At 45.2% G+C, this 26,745-nt stretch overlaps 1 long non-coding RNA gene across 5 annotated transcripts in view; it reads right to left on the reverse strand.

Moving 5' to 3' along the window:
• The window catches only part of LOC110348587 (uncharacterized), a 46,373-nt gene extending 20,794 nt beyond the window's left edge, over nucleotides 1–25,579 (reverse strand). Inside the window, exons 1-6 of one of the 5 annotated variants that reach the window (XR_015442725.1) lie at nucleotides 25,096–25,579; nucleotides 15,861–15,947; nucleotides 10,820–10,850; nucleotides 7,765–7,888; nucleotides 4,247–4,526; nucleotides 562–3,680 (exon numbers count right to left, since the gene is read on the reverse strand). This is a non-coding gene — a long non-coding RNA (uncharacterized LOC110348587). Of the gene's footprint in view, nucleotides 1–561; nucleotides 3,681–4,246; nucleotides 4,527–7,764; nucleotides 7,889–10,819; nucleotides 10,851–15,860; nucleotides 16,023–25,095 lie in introns of all 5 variants that reach the window. The other 4 variants (XR_015442727.1, XR_015442723.1, XR_015442726.1 and 1 more) reach the window with 4 other exon arrangements.
• Between the last annotated feature and the right edge of the window lie 1,166 nt (nucleotides 25,580–26,745).

A 26,745-nucleotide genomic window follows, 5' to 3' on the forward strand; every position in this document is an offset into this window, starting at 1 on the left:
ACTGCACAGTGAGACCCTTCCTCCAAAAAACAAAACCAGGCCCTGGAAAGCTCAGTGATGCCGTCATCTGCCTTGCAAATGCAAGGTCCTGAGTTCGATCCCCAGTACCAAAAAACAACTATAGGGCCAGGGCTTTAGCTCAGTGGTTTCGTCACCTGCTATGCAAGCACAAGGACTCGAGTTCAATCCCTGGTACCAAAAAAAAAAACAAAAAACAAAAAAACCCAACTATATACATATATATATATATGAATTTTAGTACATGTATATTGCTACCCACTTAGGTTCATACAATCAAGTTTGCTCAAGGCTCAACAAGTCAAAGGGCATTATTTTAGTAAAAAGGAGATAAGGTTTATTCAAACCCAGCTCCAAGGGGAAGACAAAGCCCACTGTCTCTAATCAGCACCTCACCCCACCTTACCCACACAGCTTTTTAGGGTCTATCCTAGCAAGGCACAGGGGGCGGAACACCAGGAGACAACAGACCCTCAGGTTACTTCCGCCCCTTCCTGGAGGGGAACCCCCTCCCTTGCCTAAGGGAATGAAATTGGGCCTGACCTCCTGGTTCCAGGATGTGGGCATTCCATGAGGAGGGGAGCCGTGTGTCCCCTAGGCTTGAGGAAGTTGAAAAATGCTGCTGGTCTCTAAAGAGAAAAAAAAAAATCTAACTTTTTTTTTTTTTTTTTAGGTACCGGGGATCGAAAAAAATCTGACTTTTAAAGTTCAGTTTTGCAGTGCTGGTTACCTATATAGCTGATGAATATCAACAAATAATTTTCCCCAAATTTTTTTTATTTCGAGACAGTCTCACTTTGTAATTCAGGCTGGCCTTGAGTTCACTAATTTAGCGGAGGCTGGCCTCAAACTCCCAGTGATCCTCCTCAGCCTCCCCAGTGCTGGGATTACAGGAGTGCAAAGATGCCCAGCTTAAAGAGATTCAAATCTTCTAAAAAAAAAAAAATCAGTCTTGTACAAGTCTAAATTTATTTTTGTTTTGTTTTTTGGGGTTTTTTTTGTACTGGAGATCAAACTCAGGACCTTGTGCTTGCAAGGCAGGTGAGGTGCCACTGAGCTAAATTCCTGGCCCCAATTTCTGGGGGGTTTTGTTTGCTTGTTTGTTTGTTTAAGAGTAGGAAAAATTGATTAGGAAAAAGAAAGCTTCTTCCTAAGAGAGACAGAAGAGGGACCAGAAAGTGGGTTGCCCTTTCTGGGGTTTTTGAGACAAGCTTGCTATGTAGTCCAGGCTGGGTCTGAATTTGCAATCCTCGGGCCTCAGTCTCCCGAGTCAAACTTAATTTTAAACAGAAATGTATATAATGGCATTTTAATGCTTTCTCTGATGTTTGCTGTACCTTGTGGAGGCTGTGTAGGAAATCTAAAGCAGCCTCATGATTTGTACATAATTCAGAACACTTGTTTTTGTATTCTATGGTAACATCTGCAGTTACAGAGGGAAATCCATTTTAAAATTGCTTTCCTTGTTAATAATTGGTCCATCCAAAATATAAGGGCTGTTTTTCCATTGGCTGTGATGCTCTTTCACGTCACTTCTAAGCCTGTGGATATTCACTTCACAATGTTATAGCCATTTTCAAAATCTCAGATTCTCACTCAGGAGGCTGAGACAGGAGGATCCACATGAGTTCAAGGCCAGCCTGAACTACATTGTGAGACTCTGTCTCAAAACAACCAAACCAACCAATCAAACAAAAACACCTGAGATTCTAAATTCACAGCATTCTTGTAAACTCTGCAACACCAGATGGCAGTGTCTAGGTAAAGCTTTGGATCTGTAATAATGTACTGTTTGCGGTGTGAGATGGTATGCTCCTAGAACAGCCAGGAGCTCCTCCTGTCTGAGGCTGCAGCTACCTCTCCTCTGCGCCCTGAAACGGCTCTCCATGGCCCACGCCGGTGCCAACATCTGCACCCTGGGGGCCAAGGAATTGCTCCAGGGGGGGGGGGGGCACAGGCTGCAGTCTGCCCTGCTAGGGTCCTCTACCACAGAGCCCACTTCACCTACACAAGCTGGAAGCTACAGCAGGCATGGTGGTGCACACCTGTAACCTCAGTGATATAGGGCACCAAGTAATCCACATAAGCAAAAATAATCCAGACAAGGGAAATATTATAACTCCCAACCTGCTAGATATCCGAAATGCAAGTTCATGTTCTCTAAAGTTGAGAGTGAATTCTAGGAACAATGAAGGTTAAGAGTAGAAAAAATTGGGCTGGGGATTTAGCTCAGTGGTTCTGCCACCTGCCTTGCAAGTACAAGGTCTCGAGTTCAATCCCTGGTACCAAAAAAAAAATGAGTAGGAAAATTTTATTGAAAGATAACTTCTGTCTGAGACAGAAGGGGGACCAGAAAGTGGGTTGCCTGCCCACCCTGCTTCTCAAAGGTGTTTTATGGGGCAAAGACATGAGGTGAGGTGGGTACAAAGTGGGACAGAACTATAAGATACAATGGAAAATCACAAGGTGGGCATGAGGGGGGACCAAACCATGATCAACCAATAAGATCACAAGTACAGTCACCAAGGTAATACTGATTAAATGGGGATCAAAGTCACACAGGAGGAATTTCTGGAAAGGAAATAGGCTAGGGAGATTGATGTCTATTTAGAATATCAATCAGTGCTATTCATCTCTAGGGGAAGTAGTACCTCTTCTCTTTTTATAATGCTAACCAGTGAAACTGCCTCAATTCTTTTTCTATACTGAGGGTCTAGCTTTGTCTAACTGCCTTATAATAATTCCTAACTAATTTAGGAATCTAATCTGCAATACCAGCACTCCAGAGGCTGAGGCAGGAGGATCCCCACCAGTTTGAGGCCTCCCTGGGCTATATAATGAGTTCAAGGCCAGCCTGAGCTATACAGTGAGACCTTGCCTCAAACAAGATACAATTACTACAAGTTTTAAGCCTGTGGAGCACTAAACCAAGTTTGAGGGTATTCCCGAGGAGGAGGGGTTCTTCCAAGCCCATAGAATGATGAGGGGCTCAGCAGGGGAGGGGCGCCCCCTTGTGTTGAGTCCCGCTACACATTGCTCGTAAGTGGAAAGAGAGGAACTGGGGACTTGAGTGGGGAGGTTAGGCTGTGTGCCCTAGGTTGCTTTGCCTCTCTAAGCTGTGGCTTCCTTCCTCGTTTATACTAAAAGCACAGCACTGTGTCCCTGTTGGCATCCTGGCTTTGAGCATTGCACCCTGGCCAAGCAAGACATTAACTTTAGGGAAGGCCAGGTAATAGATTGTTAGAAACTGCCCCTGGTATATCTGCGGCTTTTCTGGAATTATAAAGTGTTCTCCCCAGCAGATGATTGGGAAGGAAAGGAGGGCGCACCCTGTGTTGGGATAGAATGCACAGGCAGGAGCTGGAGCTGGCGTCTACTCCAGGTTTGTTTTCTATTTTGTTTTTTGAGACAGGGTCTCACTATGCAGTTCAGGCTGGCCTTGAACTCATGGTGATCCTCCTACCTCAGCCTCCTGTGCCACCACCCCTAGCTCAGAGTGATAATAAAAGTCCCAGTCAAGAGAACACCCAAGTGCATGTCGCTGCTGCTGGAGTTAAGACAGTGATGGTGTAGCATTTACTTAACTTTAATGTGCTTGGGCCGGGGATTCAGCTCAATGGTTCCCTTCCTGCCCTGCAAGCGCAAGGACCCAAGTTCAATCCCTGGTACCAAAAAAAAAGATACTTTAGTGCGCTTAAACAGGTGCATATCTTCAGTCTCCGGGAGGTTGACTTTCCCAGGACAAAGGGAAGCCCTGGAAGGGCTTCTCCCTTCCAAGGTTTGAGTTGGGAATGATGGATTCTGCAGGCAGCTCCTAGAACCTTCATGGCTCGAAGGAAGAGACCAATACAGAGAGAGTTGTTCACTTGGAAGTTAACCACTGACCTTTCAGGCCTCCCCAACAGGTGCTAACAGAGGTAGAGTTTTAAGCTAATAGAAAGCTTTTAAATATAAGAGGAGTCCAGTTAGGCCCAGCAAGCCTGGGCTCCACAGTGAGTTCAAGAAGGTGTCCCCAGCATTTGGTCACAAGGTCCCATCACTGTCCATGTGCCAACCAGGGTCAGAAACCAACTGTCCAGGACAGGCATAGGAACAGAATTTGGTCCCACTGTGAAGGGTAAGCCTGTGGTCTTCCCTGCAGTATCCCTGCAGTGTCACCTGAGGCCCCATACCTCTGGTGGGGATCAGGCCATCAGGAGCCTGGGGCCTGCTCATTCCAGAGACACACCTGGGGTTCTGCACGGGCTTCCTCCAGGCCTTGGGACAGTGATCCTCAGTGACCCGTTCTGCCATTCAGGGAAGGAGACTGAAGAGGGTGCCTACAGTAGGGCAGTGTCTTCCAGTGGTGTCTGCCAGCAGGCATGACACCCAGCAGGTAGCTCTCTTCTGGTGGGGAGGAGCCAGCAGGAAACACTGGGGGCCTCATAATGCAGCAAGAAGATTCATGCTCCTCGGACTCTCTGTCACTTAATCTTAGCTTGTTTGCCTCTTTGTTCCTCCTCTGTACTCTAGTTATAAAAAAAAAAAAAAGAATTAGCAGGATTCAGTAGGTCATCAAAAGGAGTTTCAGGTCCCAAAGAGTGGCTTTTGTTTTCTTGCTGCTGTTGTTTGCAGTTTTCCCCTAAAGTCTGGGGCTGACTGGGTAAGAAATCTGTCTTTAGGAGGACTTGCCCCTCATCGGAGTGAGAGTCTCATAGCTTCCCCGGGTCATCCAAGCAATGCTGTCAGGTCTTCCTTTGGGTCTAGATCTACATTAGCTAGTTTAGTGTCATTTACTGGTGTGATTTTACTGGCTTTTCACCCTTCTAGAATGCAAATTATAAAGTAGCTGGATTTTCACCTATCTTTAGGGTCATTATAATCCCACATCCATGGGGATAGCCTCAAGTCCTGTCAGATATTCCTTACCCAAAATATGTACTCATTAGCATAACAGATGGCCCTTAGAATTACTCAGGACCTTTCTTTCTTTTTCTTTTTTTTTTTCAGTTTTTTGAAACAAGGTCTCACTAGGTAGTTCAGGCTGGCCTTGAACTCACTAGGTAGCCCAGGCTGGCCTTGAACTTTTGGGCGATCCTCCTGCCTCAGCCTCCAGAGTGCAGGGGTTACAGGTGTGCGTCAGCATGTCTGGCTTCAGGACCTTTCTGAATCTGTAAAAGTCTGTCCTTTGACATTGATATTCTTCCAAGATAGTTCATAACTATGAATGACGTAGCAGAAGTGTCTATATATTTCTCAGGATCATCTGAAAAATGATCCAAATCCTGTCTGGTTTGCTGGAGATTCTCCATAGAGAAACACTGAGCTCCAACAGGTCCGGATTCCCTCTGCAGCTGAGGAGGGCACAGATGTGAGGTCAGGGGCACCACAGGGACCCTGGGCAAGGAGGATGGGCCCTGTTTGAGTTCTGTGTGAGGACTTCGTAGTCTTCTGACTGGGAGGTGGCTCAAGACAGCAGATCACCTGCACAAGGGGATCCATTCTAGCCATGAGCCCATTGCTGCTGGATCCAGTTTACCTTGGGAACATAAATTGGAATTAACCAATAAGGCAAAGGAAGCTCTGGCCATTTTCCTGCCTTTTTGTAAAAGATGTAACCAGCATATGGTATCATAATTAATACTTCTATTGCTTGGCTAGTTCTTTTCATGTCTCAACTTATACTGGGGCCATGCAATATTACCAAAAAAAAATCTTGTTTTTCTTAAGTGTTTGGGGTCAAACCTATCCCTGTTTGGGGTTTTTTTTTGTGGTACTGGGGATCAAACTCAGGACCATGTGCTTGCGAGGCAGGCACTGCACCACTGAGCTACATCCCCAGCCCAAACCTATCCCTGTTGTGTAGGATGCATCTGAGAGGTGAGTCAAAGGGAACTGGTGGGAATTAGCCATCTGCAAGGAAAGCGTGCACACAGGCTCGAAAAATGTCTCCTGTTTGAGAGGAAAAAAAACCCCAAATTGGTATGGGAGCAAAAGGCGGGTCCTTTTTCTCCACCTACAGCCTTAGGATTGGGTGTGTCTTGCCCTAGTCCCAGATCCGCGGTCAGTCTCAGGTACTGACCTCTGTGTCCTCTTTGTAATCAATGAATGATTAAGGGGATCACTCTGCAAATGATGCGCTCACTTGCACCCTGCCAAATATCTGTAGGGATGGAGCCAACTTTCATTTCCCAGTGTGTACACGGAAGTAAGCCATCTGACATCCACCAAAACACTGTAGCTGTCTTAGAACCCACTGGCATAAACCACACTTATCAATACTCTATACAGGAAAAACTCTGGACATGGGATTATCACAATAAAGTGAGCAAAGCTTATTAAAACTATGCCCTCTTCTGACCAAAAATGTGTTCTCCTGAAATGGCAGATGAGACAACAAACAACTCCAAACCCTAGGAATGGTCACTGGTACATTATGACAATAAGCCTAGTGGACAGAAAACAAGTGGCATGTCGTCGTGAGCATGATGACTATAAATTACCCAATCCAAGGCACAAAGTAACATCAAAGCATCAGAACGATCCCAAGCCCTGACTGCTGCAGCACATCATCAACACAAGGACAATGAAAATGAGGGCTCCTGGCCTTAACGAGAGGAGTGAGGGAGAAAATGGGGGTGGGATCTAATCTCACCACGGGTGAATTGAGGACCAAGTCGGGGAACCAAAAAGATGTCATTAGTGCTGGGCATGGTGGTGCACACCTATAATCCCAGTACTCAGGAGGCTGAAGCACAAGGATTACTGACAGTTTGAGGGCAGTTTGGGCTACACAGTGAGACCCTGTCCAAAAAAAAAAAAAGTCACCAAGAAGTAGGATCACCACGGAGAACTAGCCCTCACTTTTCTCAGGACTTTGTGTTTTTGATGAAGGAATTCAGTCAAAACACTTAGGCAATCATGCAGAAGTAGAGAAAGCATAGAAATATTTTAGCAGGTGCATTAAAGTAGCTATAGAGATTTACGCCTTCAAGTGAGAAGGAGACGGCACCACAGGGGCTTCCATCTACACTGAAGTCACTCCAGGGGTTCAGGGAACTAATGTGATTTTTTTTTTTTTGGTACCGGGAATCAAACTCAGGACCTTGCCCTTTTGAGGCAGGCAACAGCACCACTAAGCTAAATCCCTGGCCCTGTCTTCTTTTTTTAACAAAGTTTTATTAAAGATAGGAAAAGAGACAGGCTCTGCAGAGCTTTGGGCCAAGTAAAAGTAGGAAAAGAAGCACACCCTACAGCATGAGGGCAGCCACTATGTGCAAACACAGTGGTCTAAATGTCTTTCCCCTTCAAATGCTCAGGTTCCTTCCCCCAGGGGCCCTAATCAATAAGGACCTAGGAAAGGAATTTACCAAAGACAAATTCTAATTGAAATCACCTCTGGCTCACAGTGGCAGGGTTTTTTCAGAATGGTCCCCTTTCTGGTGTCCTTGGGCCATGGGCTTTGCTAACCAGGAAAGCTATGTGCCTGGTTCTAGAAATGGGGGCCCTATGCTGAGTCCGAAACCTAAAACATGAGGCTGATGATGTAGCTCAGCTGTGCCTCACGTGACTGGCAAGCGCAAGGTCCTGAGTTCGATCCCTGGAGGGGAGGGATTGAAACCTAATAAATGATTATAAATGTATCAGACACTCTGTTACTTTAACCATAACTGGCAAAGCCTGCTGTTTTGGGCCCCCTTGACCCCTGGCCCACTAATGGCTAACCAGATGCCTGATGGCACACTTGCAGTGTTTGCCATTGCTTACCTGACATCCACGAGGTCCCGTTGAAATGTAGTGCAGTGTTTCATAAAGTGTGTAATCGCGGGCCGGGGATTTAGCTCAGTGGTTCCACTGCCTGCCTCGAAAGCGGAAGGACCCGAGTTCAATCCTCGGTACCAAAATAAATAAATAAATAAATAAATAATAAATAAAGCGTGTAATCTCTACTGTGCAATCCCCACTTAGGTGAAATAATGGTACAAAAATATTCAATAATGTGTAAATTATACCAACTAGAAATTACTGTAAATACATATACATATGCAATAATATTATTGTTTGGGGGATTTTTTGTATACTTTTGGGTTTATTTATCTTTCAGTACTGGGGATCAAACCCAGGGTGATTTAGCATGGAGCTATGTAGTACATCACCATGTACCCCCAGGGTATGATTATTTTTAATTATAAATTCTAACGGGAGAGGGACCTAAATTTTTTTTCCACTACTGGGGATTGAACACAGGACTTTTGCACAGAGCTACATCTCCAGCCCTTTTGTGTGTGTGTGTGTGTGTGTGTGTGTTTTATGTGATAGTCTCACTAAGTCACTAAGCTGTCCAAGCTTGGCTGGAACTTGGCATCCTCCTGCCTCTCAGCCTGCCACAGTGCTGGGATTACAGGTTAAGTGCCACCACACTCAGCTCAGTACCTAAATTTTTTTTTTTTTTTTTTTTGGTACTGGGGATTGAACTCGGGTCCTTGTGCTTGTGCAGCAGATGGTGAAACCACTGAACTAAATCCCCGGCAAGTACCTAAATTTTTTACTGCCCCTTCCCCCCCAGTATTGGAAATTGAACACAGGGCATTTGCACAAGCTATATCACCAGTTCTTTTAAAATATTGATTGAGGTCCTAGGAACTGACTTCGGGACCTTCACATAGCTTCTTCAGCCCTTCTTGTTTTATTTTTTTAAATTTTGAGACAGGGTCTTGCTAAATTGCTGAATTGCCCAGTCTGGGCTCAAATTCCTGTCTTAAGTCTCCCAGAATACTAAGACTCCAGGCATGTACAACCACGCACAGCCCCTTTTTAGGTTTGTTTTGGGGGTTTTTTGGTACCAGGCATTGAACTCGGGACCTTGCGCTTGCGAGGCAGGCGGTGGAACCACTGAGCTAAATCCCCGGCCCCCTTTTTAGTTTTTGACTTGAGACAGGATCTCTCTAAGTTGTCCAGGCTTTCCTTGGACTTGGGATTCCCCTGCCTCAGTCTCAAGAGTAGCTAAGATCATAGACTTGCACCACTGGGCCCAGCCTTTTTTCTTTTGGTGTTGGGAGTTGAACCCAAGGCCTCCATCTTACTTTCCTCCCTGTGGGGACCAACACCCACAACTTAAGGGAGAGGTTTGTTTCGGCTCACACTGCAGGGAAGCTTCGGTCCAACAGCTTGGTGTCCGAGAAACAGAGTGAAGGAAGGAACCAAGAAGGCAGATAAACCCTCCAGGCGCTGGCGGGATGACCTACTTCTTCCAACCAGGCTCCATCTCCTATTGAGAGCCAGCTGTAAGCCTCCCTAATCCAATCACCTTCCCAAAGCCCCACCTGTGTGTACCTGAGGCTTCAGGGGACACCCAGATAAAACTGTAATGGGGCTGGGGATTTAGCCCAGTGGTTCTGGCACCTGCCTCGAAAGCACAAAGTCCCAAGTTTGATCCCCGGTACCAGAAAAAGAAAAAAAAACCATAATGGCCAGCTTCCATTTAAAGTACACAATTTGGGCTGGGGATTTAGCTCAGTGGTTTTGCTGCCTGCTGCGCAAGCACAAGGACCCAAATTCAATCCTCGGTACCTAAAAATAAATAAATAAATAAATAAATAAATAAATAAATAAATAAATAAATAAAAATAAAGTACACAATTTGGTAGTTTTTAGTATATTCAGAGTTATCAAAAACCTAATGTTTTTTGAGACAGGGTCTCGCTATGTAATTCAGGGTGGCTTTGAACTCACTATGTAGCCCAGGCTGGCCTCAAATTCTTGGCGATCCTCCTGCCTCAGCCTCTCAAGTGCTGGAATCACAGGCGTGAACCACTATGCCCAGCTCTAAAACTTTAAAATTTTTGTTGTACAAAGGTGCAAAACATGAAAGAATCAATCATTCCTATTTGATTCTAGGAAACTTTTGAGTATTTTCTCTAGTTGTGTCATTATTCTATACAAGCCTTGTTAAAGAGGGTAATTACCAGTGATAAACTTATCTTGAATGAAGGCCCATTAGTAAGCAAAAGAATGTCAGTTTTTTCCCAGTGCTCATTCATCTTCCCTGAAAGGAGACAGAATGCTTCTGAACAGTGATGATTAGATCCAAAATTTATATGCTCTGCTTTATATACTCTTTGATTAATCCATAACACCCAATTACCATTGCTTACCTTTATTAGTAGATTTCCCCAGTGCCATTACACTCCTGACTAATGAAAAAGCTAAGGAGAGTCCATTAACAGTGTGCACAATATTGTTCTAAGTGATGCTGGGAGTTAATTGTCTTCCAACTCTGAAGGCATGGGGTTATACATGGGCCCTACATAAATGAGTCCCTGTAACACACTTGGGGAACACAACACAAAGTGGATGCTCAGGGAATAGGCAGTCATACCATCAAAGCCAGGACCTCTCAAGGGCAAATGGAAGCACTCAGTGTATTTACTGGTATTACACAGCATCCATCTACTTTGCATAGTTAAAGTGATAATTTAAATAAGCCTGGTGCAGTGGCACGTACCTGTAATCTCACCATTCTGAGTAGCTGAGGCAGGAAGACCACAAATTCCAGCCTAACCTAAACAGCTTTGCAACTCAGTGAGACCCTGTCTCAAAAAAAGGACTGGAGATGTAGCTCAGCGTGAAGGCTGTGAGGTCAATTCCCACTACTCCAAAAACTAAATAAATGAATAATATAAACAAGTGACAGGGCCAGGGATGTAGCTCAGGGGTACCACGCCTGCCTGGCAAGCACAAGGTTCTGAGTTTGATGCCTGGTACCAAAGGGGGGACATTTTAAATAATCAAGTTATAATTAAACCTTGGAAGGAATTCTCACCCAGGTTCTTGAAGATTTTCCATTAAAGTCCCTGTAAATAAATAAAGCAAATATTGTCATCTCGGCACCTTTCTTTTTTCCTATTGCAGTGCTGTGGATGGAACCCAGGGCCAGGCTCCTCCAGGCAAGCAGTCTAAGGGAGCTATCCGTGGGGTGCTGCCTTCGAATCCCACCTCCCTGCCCTGGTGTTACACAGCCCGCTCCTCCACAGCCAAATGTTCAAGCATCAGCTGGCCTGCATTTGCCAGCCTCTTACACATTGGGATTTCTGTGCCATTAATTTGTCACTTTTTGACGCATGATCAATTTTCTGATAATTGAAACTGCAGAGGAATGGACAGTGGGTCTTTGTACGCAAGCTGGAAACTAACAACACACAAATGAACCTCCCCACGAACACATCTCTCATCACCAAAACCTCCCCGAATCTCTGCATGAACTGGTGGATGACGTTATAAATAAGTGAGCTGTGAGGCCAGGGATTTAGCTCAGTGGTTCTGGTGCTTACCTCGTAAGCGCAAGGTCCCAAGTTCGAACCCCGGTACCAAAAAAAAAAAAATATATATATATATATATATAAATAAGTGAGCCTCACAAGAGTGTCTTCCAAGAGAGCTCCCTTTGCACGGGAGTCTCGCATCACACCCTGAAGAAAGTGGCCTGCTCCTCAGCTAGGGCTCTGGGCTCCAGGGGAAAGAAGGCACCAGGGCACTGCTGTCAACGGCAGGGGAGGGTTCAAGGCTGGTAGCCTGTCCTCCCGGGCGTCCCCGCAGGAAGGAGTCTTGCACTAGTACGTGTAGCTTCCTGGCTTGGCACGTTCATCCTCTCCCACCCATGACTCTTACCAGATGCATCGAGTTCGCTGTCTGTGTGACACTCACCGCCTGACCCTTCTCCCTCTCAAGGAGATGGGTTGGAAAGCAGGAAGTGTGGCCTTATAGGATAATCTCAAATCGGCTCTGATTTTTTTTTTTTTCCAGCACCCAGGGTTGAAGCCAGGGCCTGCACTGAGCTATATTCCCAGCCCTTTTTCTGTTTTTTATTTTGAGACGAGGTCTCCCTAAATCCCTAAATTGCCCAGCCTGGGCTCAAACTTTCGATACTCCTGCCTCAGCCTCAAAGTACTTGAATCCCAGACATGGGCCACCACACTCAGCTCCATTTAAACATTCCATAGTTATGTATTAAAAACCTATGAAAGGGCCGGGGATTTAGCTCAGTGGTTCTGTCGCTTGCCTTGCAAGCACAAGGACATGAGTTCAATCCCTGGTACCAAAAAAACCCACAAAAAAACAAAAAAAACCTATGAACCTATGAAGGAAGGGGCTGGGGTAGAGTTCAACAGTAGAGTGCACCCTAGCGTGCCCAAGGCCCTGGGTTTGCTTTCAGCACTGCAAACACTAAAACAAAACATTGTGATGTGGCCAGCATTTTGTTTATATTTCTTTTAATTCTTATAGCAATTATTGGTGGTCAGCTACTTCACAAATAAAGACTCCAAGGCTTGAAGAATAAATCTACCACTGAGGATTTAGCTCAGTGGTTTCACCGCCTGCTGCACAAGCGCAAGGACCCGAGTTTGATCCCCGGTACCAAAAAAAAAAAAAAAAAAGTAAAGGTCAGCCATGATTCGATCTCAAATTCATCTTTTAAATTCATGCACAGGGGCCCAGTGAGTGGAGCTCAGTTGTAGAAAGCTTTCCTAATGATACAGGGCATGTGATATAGGACCTCCTAATAATGTAAGGGAAGTATCATAACTCCCAACCTGCTAAATACTCGAAACTCCGACTTCATGTTCTCTAAAATCAAAGAATGAATTCTAGGAACAATGGAGGTTAAAAGGAAGTTTACAGAGAGAAAGAAAGCTTCTGCCTAAGAGAGACAGAAAGGGGACCAGAAAGTGGGTTGCCCACCCACCCTGCTTCTCAAAGGTGTTTTATGGGACAAAGCCACTAGGTGAGGTGGGTTCAAAGTGGGACAAAACTACAGTCAACTACTAAGATTACAGGTACAGTCCCTTAGGTAATACTGATCCAATGGGAAATCAGGAGGTGTTACCAAAACTATGATCAGCCAATAAGATTATAACAAGTATAGTCGCTTAGGTAATACTGATAAATGGGGATCAAATGGGAAAGCAAGTCACGTAGCAACACTACAAGGACTGAACAAGGATTTACTAGAAGGAAGGGGCTAGGGAGGTTTTGGTCCCCACCCAAGGTGACTGATGCCTATTTAAAATATCAATCACTGCTATTCATGCCTAGGGGAAGTGTATGGGCATAGTTGTTCTTTTTCTCGTAGCTTGGCCTTTAGTGAGTGAGCCTCAGGCTACAATTGTCTTCTATGCTGAGGGCCTGGCCTGGCCTAACTGCCTTACTCTATTTTCTAACTAGCTTAGCTGGCTACAGTACTAGCATACATGAAGCCCTGGGTTCCATCCACTACTGCAGAAAGATGAATAAAGTAAATGGCAACTTTACTGTCTCATTATGACTTAGAAATTATGAATATTTTTCATGAGGTAAGAAAGACTATCGCTTCTCAGCCTTTTGGCTAAATCAAGTGTGGTAAGAAAGACTAGACTATAAAAGATTTGTAATTGAGATGTGGTGGTACAGACCTGGAATCACAGCACTCTGGGAGGCTGAGGCAGGAGGATCACAAGTTTGAGGCCAGCCTGGGCAATTTAGCGATTTAGTAAGACCGTGTCTCAAAAAATCCAAATTGAGGGCTGGGGATTTATAATGTTCTCTTTTTTTTGGTACCGGGGATCAAACTCGGGACCTTGTGCTTTTGAGGCAGGCGGTAGCTCAGTGGTTCTGCCACCTGCTTCACAAGCGCAAGGTCCCAAGTTCAATCCCCGGTACCAAAAAAAAAAACCAAAAAAACTTTGGGCTGGGGATTTAGCTCACTGGTTTTGCCGCCTGCTGCACAAGCGCAAGGACCTGAGTTCAATGCCTGGCACCAAAAAAAAAAGAACAAAGATATTTCTGTACTGGAGATTGAACCCAGGGCCTTCATGCTGAACTACATCCTGACCCCTTTTTCTTTTTCCTATTGAGACAGGGTCTTGCTAAGTCATTATATTGCCCACAATTGGCTTAAACTTGTTTTGTGTTTTGTTTGGTTTTGGGTTTGGGTTTGTTTTGTTGTTGTTATTGTTTTGGTACCCGGGTTCTAACTTGGGCCCTTGTGCTTTCAAGACAGGTGGCAGAACCACTGAGCTAAATCCCCAGGCCCTGGTTTTGATTTTTTGAGACAGAATCTTGCTACACAGTTCAGGCTGGCCTTGAACTCGCTATGTAGCCCAGGTTGCCCTTGAACTCACAGCAATCCTCCTTTGAGTGCCTGGATGACAGCCTGAACCACCAGGCCTGGCTTCTCATATTAAATAGTTGAGCATGGGCTGGGGATTTAGCTCAGTGGTTCCACCACCCGCCTTGCAAGTGAAAGGACCAGAGTTCGATCCCCAGTACCCCCCCCCAAAAAATAAAATAAATAGTTGAGCATGTTCACACAGACACTGTGATAAAAGACAGGAGGAGGACGGAAAGAGAGTTTAAAGAGAGAAATGGAAGACAGGAAAGATGAGACTGCATTCCCCCCACCTCAACCCTCTTCTTCACCTTCCACGGCACTGAGGTGGGATTTGAGTGTTTGTTTTGAAGTACTGGAGGCTGAACTCCGGGAGTGCTGAGCTACATCCCCAGCTCTTTTATTTATTTACTTTTTATTTTCAGGGAGGTGCTCACTGATTGCCCAGACTGGCCTTGAAATCGTGATCCTCCTGCCTCAGCTATAACAGACACGCATCATCATGCCCAGGGCTGAAAGGTTCTTGACAAAAACACTAGGTTTTTCTGTTTCCTAAAACCAATGGCCTCTTTTCTTAGGGTCCTGTGGATAGGCCTGTGTGGATGTCCTCATTACTGCAAGGTCAGACCCTCTTCCTCTGCAGACCCTGCATTGCCTTCCTGTGCTTTGTGTCCAGCTTCCCTGCCCGAGAGACTAATCCTCCCCACGTGGTACTGTCTGTGTCACACACAGTCTCTGCCTTCACATCTTCCCCTCCCTACACCACCCTTCCCTTCCCACTTGAGCTTCAGGATGGCCAGCCCAAATCCTCCGAGAGGTGGAGTGTGGGGACAGGTGACAGAGACCACGGTCCTCGTGAGGCCGGGCTGTGCGCAGTGCCAGAACGTTTGCCTTGCATCACAAGGCCACTGGTCTGATTCCTGGCACCTTGAAAAAGCAAAGGAAAGCATTTCCCGACGATGGCCAGCGTTCACCTCACAGCACAGTGTTGATGACTACTCGCTGTATGGCTGTGAGGTCCACGGGGCACTGTTGAGTGCGGCGCTGGGATGCAGGGCATTTGGAATCTGTTGAATGATCAAACGCCGAATTAGCTGCTGCTTCTAAGTCAGAATTACAGCTCCCATTGATGACGACTGCAGCTTATCCCAAAGAACTCATTTCTGCAGGACCTGGCCAAAACTCTGTTTGTTATCCATAAGTATAGTTTCATTGGCATTTAGTCTGAGGCAAGTAAATTACTCAATGAGGTGATTTATAAATTCGTTCTACTTAATTTTCCGATAGGAAGCTGAGCAATGTGCTGCGGTCATTGGGCTGATTTACATCAGAAAAGTGTACAGAAGAAAATGGAGGTTCTCTATCTTGCTCTTGTCTTCTGCTGGCCTCCTGTTATATAACGGGCATCCTTTTCCTTTAATTACCTTTTTCATGGCTTGAGAGCTTTGATGACTTGATTAAGCCGAGCAGGGCAGTTCCAGTCCCTACCCCTCTGATTCATTAGCCCAAACCTTATTAACTTCCTAATTCTGATCAATAAGGCACTGATGCTAAACTCTGCAAGGGCAAACTAAGGAGGCAATTTGATTTCAAGACACAGAGTCTCTACTATTTTTTAAACCATCTTTTCTTTACCTTTTAAACACAGCCATACTAGGACATAGCAATGCAATAATAGTGCCGGGAAAAGGGCACATACATTCTCTCCGTTTGTGCCTACCTCAGGAGTCGCAACAGGACTATTTGCTGACTCTGCTCGGGTTGAGTTTGCCAGAGAAAGAACATGATGATGATGGTGATTCCTCCTCTGCAGAAATGGACAGAAAACGTAGCAACAAGACCTTCTTCCCCAAATCCAAATGTAGAATGGAGTTCCCAACATCTAGAACATAGTATAAAATTCTAGACCAACACTATCCAATAGAACTATTTTAAATTTTCTAATACATGAAGCTCGTGTGATGGTGCACACCTGTAATCCCAGCACTCTGGGAGGCTGAGGCAGGAGGATTAACTCACCAAGGCCCTGTCTCAAACTAAGAAACAAAAAGGGCTCTGCAAGGGATTTATCTCAGTGGTGCCCCATCTGTCTCGCAAGCACAAGGTCCTGAGTTCAATTCCGGGTACCAAAAGAAAAAGAAAAAAAAAAAAGACAGTTTGCAAGTTGGTCTCAATCCTGTTTCCTTCCGTTTCAGAGCTGAACCAGCTTTAACCTCACATCTTCCTAGCCATCACAGGCAGCGCCAAAGCCTGAAATTCTAACCTTGAGTTATTCTGGCGCTCAGTGCAAACTGATGAAGGGAGCTCCTCCTCCACACTGCTCTTCTCCAGGGGCTGCCAAACTGCTGCCGCTCAGAGCTCAGCTCCTGCCCGGGTCCAGCGCTGGGGCCTCACTCCTTCCCTCTGTCCTCCACCTTCCAGGCTGCCTTCCTTTCGCTGTCTGCTTACCAAACCCTTACCCACCACCAAGAGGGCAGGCAGTGGCCGGGACAAAGTAATGCTTTCCCCCTACTGCTGTGTGCTAGACTACGGAGCCTAGGCGGGCCTTGAACTCACAATCCTCCTGCCTCAGCTTCCTGAGGCATGCACCGTGATGCCTGGTTTATATATATATGCTTTTATACACACACACACACACACACACACATTTCTAGCTGGGGCATGGTGGTGCATTCCTTTAATCCCAGCACTAGGGAGGCCGAGACAGGAGGACTTGGCCACTCTAGGCTACCTGGTAAGTTCAAGGGGAGCCTGAACTACATGAGCAAGACCCTGTCTCAAAAAAACAAAATAAAATTGGGTGTGGTGGCATATACTTGTAGTCCCAGCGCTCTAGAGGTTGAGGCAGAGGATCACCACCAGTTGGAGTCCAGCTGGGGCTACATAGTGAGTTCAAGGCCAGCCTGAACTACAGAGTGAGACCTCCTCTCAAAACATACATACATACATACATACATAAATGCACTTCTATTTTTTAAATTAGAAGCCAAAAGTTGGCACCTAGTTTGTAATTTCATCCCTACCTCATCTCTGAAATGTAGGACAATCAGAAATGAGCAGTCATAAGCATAAATTCAGAAGCAATACATACAACACACACTTTCCACAAATTGCATACTACAACAACAACAACAAAATTGCATACAACACTGACCTTTTCATGTGAAGGATGAGAAATATAGAAATGTGACTATAACCCACAGTAATATCTCCTAGGTACAGGCAAGATAACTACTTTTACTGGTGCTGGGGATTGAACCCAGGGTCTCAGGCTAAGCACGCTACCACTGAGGTACAAACCCAGGGTGATCAAAATGCACGGCGAATGTTTACATTTTAAAAATTCATTTGGGCCGGGATTTAGCTCAGTGGCTCTGTGCCTATCTTGCAAGTGCAAGGTCCTGAGTTCAATCCCAGGTATTAAAAAAAAAAAAATTCATTACAGTGAAAGACATATTGGCATTAATCCACCTCAAAATTCTCCCTCTCCCTTGGAACACACTTATCCCATTGTTTCTGCCACTTTCTGTTTGGTTTTGTTGTTATTATTGTTTGTTTGTTTGGCTTTGTGTTTTTTGGTAGTGGGGATCTAACCGGAACCACTGAACTAAATCCCCAGCAATTTTTAAATTTTTTGGTGTTTTTGAGACAGGGTCTCACTATGCAGTTCAGGCTGCTTAGACTCACCACGAAGCCAGGCTGGCCTGGAACTTGCAACAACCTCCCACCTCCCTCAACTTGTGAAGTGCTGGGATCAAAGGTATGCACCACCACGCCCAGCTCTTGACACTTTCTGAAGCAGTTCTGGGAGACCTCTTTTATGTACCTTTATGAGGTGTGATTAAAAAATACAGTAGGGCTGGGGGTTTAGCTCAGTGGTTCTGGTGCATGATCCGAAAGTGCAAGGTCCCCAGTTTGATCCCAGGTACTAAAAAAAAAAAAAAAAATACAATGAGTGCTGCTGCCAAGTGCCATTCAATAGAAATGCAGGCTCATAGAAACATTGCAGTGTGTCTTCATCCATGTATTTACCTTATTCGCTGGATCTGGCACCATGCAACTTCTGGCTTTTCCCCCAAAGTCAAAATGATCAGGAAAGGTAAACCTTTTGAAATGACTCAGGACACTGAGGCAGCCATGACAGCACAACTAAAGACTCACGAAAGAGGATTCTAGAACTGCTTCAGAAAGTGGCAGGGGCCGGGGATTTAGCTCAATGGCACCACACCTGCCTCGAAAGTGCAAGGTCCTGAATTCAATCCCAAGTAACAAAAAAGAAAAAGAAAGTGGCAGGAATGATGGGATGTGTGTCTGAAGCCAAGGGGAGTGTTTTGAGGAGAATTAATAGCAATGTGTCTCTTACTGTAATAAATTTTAGAAATTTACATTTTTCTTTTCTTTTCTTTTTTTCTTTTTGGTACCGGGGATGGAACTTGGGACCTTGTGCTTGTGAGGAAGGCAGTGGAACCACTGAGCTAAATCCCTGGCCCGACAGTCCCATTTTTCAAGCACACCTCATTTCCATCCTGGGAAAAGTAGTTTGAGTGTTGAGCAATAATTAACATGTTGATCTGGGGATTTAGCTCAGTGGTTCCATCCCCAGCCTCACAAGTGCAAGGTCCTGAGTTCGATCCCCGATACCAAAAAAAAAAAAATTAATAATAATTAACATGTTCATTCAGAATGCTTATAAGTAAATAAAATGCAGTGTTCAAAGGAAAAACATAAATTTCCAAATGTTAAAGAAGAGGTTATTAGTATATTTTTAAATGGATAATGTTGGGTCTTAAATCACTAATGTATTGAGATTCTACTAGATAATTTTTGTGTTTTTTTGGTCTGTTTTGTGCTGCTTTTGTTTTGTTTTGTGTTGTTTTTGATACAGGGTCTCCCCAGACCTGTGATTACAGGTGCATGCCACTGTACTTGGCTCTGATACAAAAGGTGTTGAAGATACACTGGATCCTCAAGTTACAACCAGTCTGATATACAAACAACTTGGGTTACAACCAGAATTTTTGTGTCTTACCTTAAGGGATCCCAGCATGCCTCAGCTTGTGTCAGTAGGAAGCTTGTGCTGACAATCAGCAAAGGGTTCTTTTACTTAATTCAGACTGAGATCATGAATTGGCAAAGTACAGCTCTGCTAGCAGTCCTGATGTGACCAGATGACACCAGGTAATGCAGGTGCCAGCAGTTAATACAGCCAGTAGTTGACACAGCCAGCTGTTGGCTGAGGTAGGATAGTGACGAATTGAAATTTGAAGTCAGCCTGGGTTACATAGTGAGTTCAAGGCCATAAGGAACTACATAGAAGACTTTGTCTCAAAATTTTAAAAGAAGATAAAAATTATTACCCTCATTTTACAAATAGAAAACAGCTCAGAGCATTATTTTGTCCAAAAGCATAAAATTAATTTTATGTTATTTTATTTTAATTTAATAGTTTTTGTGGCATGGGGAATTAATTGAATCCAGGGCCTTTCCTCTACTCTAAAATTTTTTACAAATATTTTGAAACAGGGTCTAAATTACTATATGTAGCTAAATTGCTGAGACTGGGCTCCAATTCACAGCCCTCCCATCTCAGCCTACCAGAGTGCTGGGATCACAGGCATGCACCATCACACCTGGCAAGTTCTGTCTTTAATGTCTAGTCTCTAAATTATTACATTACCTTACTTGTCAGAAAATAAAAGATGGGGCTGGGCATGGTGGTGCACACCTGTAATCCCAGCACTTGGGAGCTGAGGCAGGCAGATTTCTTTGAGTTCAAGGCTGGCCTGGGCTACATAGTAAGCTCAGGGCCAGCCTGAACTATGTAGTAAACCCTGTCTCAAAAAAAAAAAGAGGGCCGGAGATTAAGCTCAGTGGTTCAGCAGCCTGCCTCAGAAGCCCAAGGTCCCAAGTTCGATCCCCAGTACCAAAAAAAAAGTTAGGATCCTGAGTACCTGAAGATATGTAAAGAGTTTTGCTTTGTTTTGTTTACAGAGCTGGGGATCAAACCCAAGGCCTAACACATGCTAGGCAAGGGCCCTACCACTGAGCTACATCCCTTAGCCCAAAGATTTTTTCTTTTTTTTGGTATTGGGGATTAAACTCCGGACCTTCGCACTGAGCTAATTCAAAGCTCATTAAAGAGAATTTCATCAGAAATAGCTTCAGTGACATTCACTCTAAGTATAAAACAAAAATGTTACACTATTCTTTCTTGGGTAATCAACTGCCCCAAAGAGAAAAAAGAAGATTCCAGTTCTTCTGTTTGAAAATTTCAACCACAAGGACTCAGAAAGAAAGAGGGCCTAGGGCACAGGTCTGTCTTCCCAGCACCTTGGGAGGCTGCAGCGGGAGGTCACAACTTCCGGTCCGGCCTGGCAATTGCATGACTTAGAGAGACCCGCCCTCCCAACCCCCCACCCCCTTTTTGGTACCGGGGATCAAACTCAGGACCTTGCGCTTGGGAGGCAGGCGCGGTGCCACTGAGCTAAATCTCTGGCCCCCAAAAAACCTTTTTCTTTTTTTTTTTTTTACAGTGCTGGAGATGTAGCTCAGTGTGAAGGTCCTGGGTGCAACCCTATTACCATTAAAAAAAAACAAAAGACTTAGAAGAATGCTGTCCTTTTCAATAAGGTATTGACGATGCTTTTAGGGAAAACAGAGGGTGCTTTTAGCGATAAGGTATTGTGCTTTGATGACTTTGCAAGAAATACATCTTGAGGGGGCCGGGGGCTTAGCTCAGTGGTTCTGTCGCCTGCCTCGCAAGCTCAAGGACCTGAGTTCGATCCCCGGTACCAAAAAAGAAAAAAGAAATACATCTTGAAATTAAAGATTTCACAATGAGCACTTCCTAGACTGGTTTGGAGCGCTTAGATTTTGGTTCTCTTTACCGTCCTACATGGCCTTGTCACATAAACCAGGAACGCGTGTGCCAGCCTCTGAACACTAGTGATTTCCTGGGGAAGGTCCGCTGTGCTCAGGTACCCAGCGCTCGCTCGGCTCGGCTCCCACCTCCGTGGGCTGGGCTCTGGTCGGACAGGAGCTTCATTTCCTGGTCCACCGCACTGGGCAGTGCTCCCACAAACGGGCCTCTCCAAGACCAGGAAAATCCCCGCCTCCCTCCCTCGGGACTCTGCTGCAGCAGTTGTTCTGGGACATTAATGGATGTCCTAACCAGCCTGTGTTTTCTAAAGCAATGACACTTCAAGGTCATATCCTTAAAATGAGGCATGTTCAATATAATGACTACAAAAAAACCTGCTCTGCAGCACACAGACGTCCCCGCGACTTCCATCAATCATATCTCGGCCTTTCCCTGCGCCAAGTGTAATGGGCATTCTTATGCTAAGAGGCATTTTAAAAATCAACAAATCAATTTCTAGTAAGAAGCCTTTTGCATGAGTTAGAGCAAGTGTTCAATCAGTACCCAATGCTTACTCAGACCACGCAAGGGAAAAGAACATAGAAATAGAAACAATGGAAACGAAGCTTTTGTATATAGGGAGGGGAGGGGGCTTAGAGTGGGGGAATGGGACAAAATAAAATTAAATTAAAAAGAAAAAGGCCGGGGACTTAGCTCAGTGGTTCTGGCGCCTGTCGCCCCAGCGCAAGGTCCCGAGTTCGATCTCCGGTACCAAAACAATAAAAAATTTAAAAATTAAATTAAATTAAAAAAACCTAGAAATACATTTTGCATGAAAAAATTGGTCACATCTCAAAATGTAGGCTCCAAGTTTAAAAGAATAATTTTGTTTTGTTTTTGGAGACAGGGTCTCGATATGTAGTTCAAGCTGGCCTTGAACTCACCATGTAGCCCAGGTCTCAAACTCACAGTGATCTTCCTGCATCAGCCTCCTGAGTGCTGCCATTACAGGTGTGCACCACCATGCCTGGCCAAAAAAAAAAAAAGAAAAAATTCTGGTCTTCACCAAACTACCTGAGACTATAGGTTACTAGCCTTTTGTCTGAAAATTTCAGTAAATAATTTTTAATGTTTTGGGGTTTCTTGTCCAGGGATCTGAACTGCTCAGTAAATCTAAAGAATGAATATATTGCACTGTGGATGTAGATGCAATTTTAAGAAGTAAAAAAGGAAATGTCTAGAATGAAGGGGAAAATAAATGGGAAAACAAAATACAATTTGGAATTTGAGGGAATGTGCCAAAAACATTGCATGGTAAATCACAGGAAGTTATTCCAGCCGGGGATTTAGCTCAGTGGTTCCGGCACCTGCCTCGAAAGCGAAAAGTCCACAGTTCGATCCCCGGTACCAAAAAAAAAAAAAAGAAAAGAAAAAGAAAGTTATTCCAGAAGCAGGGAATGGCGATGCATGCCTGTAATTCCAGTTACTGGGGAGGCTAGGCCAGGAGGATCACAAGTTTGAGGCCAGCCTGGGCAATTCAGCAACTTAGTGAGACCCTGTCTCAAAATTTAAAAAAGAAAAAGAAAAGCCAGGGATGTAGATCAGTGGCACCGCACCTGCCTGGCAAAAGCATGGTCCTGATGGGCCGGGGATTTAGCTCAGTGGTTCCACTGACTGCCTCGCAAGCACAAGGTCCTGAGTTCAATCCCCGGCACCAAAAAAAAAAAAAAAAAAAGAGCATGGTCCTGAGTTCAATCCCTGGTACAAAAAAAAAGGGGGGGGAGGGGAGGGGCTGGAGATGTAGCTCAGTTCAAAAGTCCTGGGTTAATCCTTGGTATCCAAAAAAAATTGTACACTATTACTCATCGCTATTTAGGCACTAAATGTTCTTCCCAGCTGAGCCAAATAGCACACAATAGTCCCTTTATTCATGTGCAGTCCATTCCAGGATCCCCACTAGATGCCTGGAAACACAGGGATACCAAACTGGATATATACTATTTTCTCCTAAGAGCTCGCCATGTTGCCACATAGTATTGTACCAGAGTAATTCTGTCCTTCCCTGTTTTATGCCTGGGGTCTCCTTTGTGTTATGACTCTTGTGCTTTGGGAGCCATTACTAAGTAAACTAAGGGTTTATTATTTTTTTTAAGGGTTTCTTGAGTACACCAATGTCAGTCTGATAACCTAAACAGCTACTCAAGGGACTAACGGGCAGACTGAACATACAGCGTGGATACCCTGGACAAAGCGTCCTAACATCCCAGTGTGACGGTGCCAGACTTTATCATGCTGCTTAGAACACCAGGCCATTTAAAATGTCTGAATTGTCTACTTCTGGAATTTTCTGTTTAGAATTTCAGAGGTTGAATGTGGGTAATTAGAACCTTGCAAAAGCAGCCATAAGTAATGGGAGACAAGTGTAGAGGTCACAGTGTACATTTCCTGTGCATAGCCATCATCTCAATAAACATCGGCATGTGCCCTTGTTTTTCTGGACCCAGGACTTCCATTTCCTTTGTTTTACCTTTCCTTTAGTGAAATAGCTTCCCAAAGCTTTCTAAGAAAGGGCCTGTGAGGGAAAATGTGTGTGTGTGTGTGTGTGTGTGTAGTTGAGGGGAGGCATAATAGTGAGGTCTCATAGATTGAAGCTTTCTTCTCTCTCATTTTCTCATTATTTTTCCTTTGCTCTTTTTTTTTTTTTTTTTTTTTTTTTTTGGTACCGGGGATTGAACTTGGGTCCTTGAGCTTTCACAGCAGGCGACAAAACCACTGGGCTAACTCCCTGGCCCTATTTTTCCTTTTGTTCTCCTTTCTAAGTGGTTTACCCAACTTCATTTTCCACTCTTTCTACTATGCCTTTTTTTTTTTCTGAGATAGGATCTTGCTATGCAGTCTAGACTGGCTTCAAACTTGTGACACTCCTGCCTCAGCCTCTTGAGTGGTAGGGATTATAAACTTTTTTTTTTTTTTGCTATCACATTTTGTTTCAGGGTTGGGATTGAAACCTTGGCATTTACACCGAGTCCCTAGCCCTTTTTAATTTTTAATTTAAAGATTATTTTAAATTATTGTTTTGAGACAGGGTCTCACTATGTAGCTCAGACTGGTTTGAATTCACTATGTAGGGCCAGGTTGGCCTCAAACGCCAGGCAATCCTCCTGTCTCAACCTCCTGAGTGCTGGGATTACAGGTGTGCACCACCACCAGCTTTTTAATTTTTTTGAGAGCTAAATTGCTAAATTGCCCTGGCTGCTCTCAAGTTGTGATCCTCCTGACTTGGCCTCCCAGAGTGCTGAGACTACAGGTGTGCCATGGCTGCTGACATATTAAATTTCCAAGATACCTGTTTTATAGCCCCCTGTTCTTTTTTTTCTGGTACGGGGGATTGAACTCGGGTCCTTGCGCTTGCAGGACAGGTGGCACCACTGAGCTAAATCCCCGGCCCTATAGCCCCGTTCTTGTTCAGTGAATTCAAGATCTTCTGTTGTATCTCTGAAAACTGAGTTTTCTAAGTTTTCTCCTGCTCCATACATTGTGTTTTTTTCTATTTTCTTACTTTGATCTGTGTGTGTGTGTTTGATCTCTCAGTTATTAATGATCTTCGCTTAAGAGGCTGATGCCCAGCTTGGCAAGTGCAGCCCAGGTCGAGGGTGAGACTGAGGGTCACCTGCTCCTTGTAAAATCTTCCGCCGAGTCTAACTTCCTTGGAGCCCCACACTCCTGAAAGAACAGGAAGCCTAATTTCCTGAGCCTTTCTGGGTTGTGGAGGAGGAGTTGTCTTGGTTTTTATCAATTTCCTCACCCTCTAGTAGGAGGCCACTCTGTCACATGGGCTAAATCGGTTGACATGACCATTTCCTTTTCATAGTCAACAAAACATGTTGTGGAAGCTGAGTGTGGTGGCACACACCTGTAACCCCAGTACTCGGGAGGCTGAAGCAGGAAGATCACTGTGCGTTCCAGGCCAGCCTGGGCTACATAGTGAGTTCAAAGCCAGGCTGAACTACATAGTGAAATCCTGACCCAAAACAAAAGCAAAAACAAAAGCAAACAAACACAATCAAAAGAAGAAGATAAGGGGCTGGGGACGTACCTCAGTTCTCCATGGGTTCAATACCTGGAACTGAAAACAAAACAAAAGAAACAAACAAACAAAACCCCAGAAGTTTGGACAGTCTTGAAGCACAGTACAGGGGGATCAGACTCAGGGAAGTGAGTAACGTGAAAACATCTCGAAATGCCAGCTTAGCGGTCTGCATCACATTTGCTTGTAAGGCTTCGCCCCTTCGCTCCCTAACAGGTCGAGAAATAGAAGACAAATGTAAGCGAGACAGCTGTCTGCCATCTCGGTGACTCTCATCAGAGGGGGCTTCTCTCCGCCGCCGCCGCCGCCCGGACCCTTCTGCAAAGCCCGAAGCTGGAGAGCCGGCCAGGGAGCCAGGGTGAGGGGCCGGGGCGGCCGAGCGCGGTGGGCTGGGCCTGGGAGCTGGCGGGGGGAGGGGGCGGGGGGCACCGCTGCGCCAGCTCTGCGCCTCCCCCTGCACCCGACCGAAGTGCACAGAGCCAGGAGGCACGCGGCTGGCCTTTGGCCGGCCTTCGGCGTTCGGGCGGGGCGGGGCGTCCGGAGAAGGCGGAGCCGTACGCACGCGCACTTCGGCCGGTGTAGCGCTGCCCTTCGGAGCTCCTGCTGCTCCCGCCCTTCCCGCCGGAAACCTCAGCGCGGCCGGGAACGAGGTGCTTACCTGATGACACTCCGGACCAGTGGCTCACGCCCGTAATCCCAACACGCCGGGAAGCTGAGCCGGAGGATCGCAAATTGGAACCCAGCGTGGACGATTTAGCGAGACCCTGTCAGGACATTTTATTTATTTATTTTATTTTATTTATTTTGGTACTGGGGATCGCACTTGTCAGGACATTTTTATTTTTTTTTAAGATTGAATTAGACATTCATTAGGGAGATTAAAAGTTTTACAAGAACAAATGTCAGCTAAGGTGTGCACCAGTTAGAACTGTCTGTGATTGTCAAGACATTTTAAAAGAAGGTGCAAAGGGCTGAGGATGTATCTAAGTGAAAAGCCCTGGAATCCCCAGTACGGGGCGGGGGGTAGCAGTAATCTCGGGTATCGTCTGCACACCTGGAACCACACCTCCCTGCCACTGGAAGAGGTTTACAGTGTTTGGTTCTTTTATTTTTCTTTCTTATTAGTATATTTTCGTGATAACCGCATCCCCATCCTTCTGTTTTTTTAAAGGAGGAAGTACAGTGTATGTCTAATATAACTTTTGTTTCCAATGAAAACAGTCGGAGCGCAGCTCCGTGTAATACTGAGAAACTGGGAGCTACCAAAATGACCAGCGGTGGGCGACCGATTGTAAATCATCGTGATGCTGTAAGTGAACTGTAAAGCGCACCTGAAAGTCATCGTGCAGGACACTTGAGAGCAACAGAAAATGTACACTATGAATTGAGTGGGGCAGGGGAGCACTTTACAAAACAGTTTCTGATTTTCAAAAAACGCTAAATTGGGCCGGGGATTTAGCTCAGTGGTTCCGTCGCCTGCCTTACAAGCTCAAGGACCCGAGTTCGATCCCTGGTACAAAAAAAAACAACAACTCTAAGTAGACGTAAACTGGACCGATGGAGAGTAGGAACGGTCAGCTCTAGGTGGCTGTGCACCCATGTATCTTTTTTTCTTTTTGTAGTGGAGATTGAACTTAGGGGCTTCACACTGAGCTACAT

The sequence above is a fragment of the Heterocephalus glaber genome, unplaced genomic scaffold (genome assembly GCF_053883595.1).
Source record: "Heterocephalus glaber isolate CG9 unplaced genomic scaffold, H.glaber_assembly_v1.0 deba00001553, whole genome shotgun sequence".
NCBI lineage: Eukaryota > Metazoa > Chordata > Mammalia > Rodentia > Bathyergidae > Heterocephalus > Heterocephalus glaber.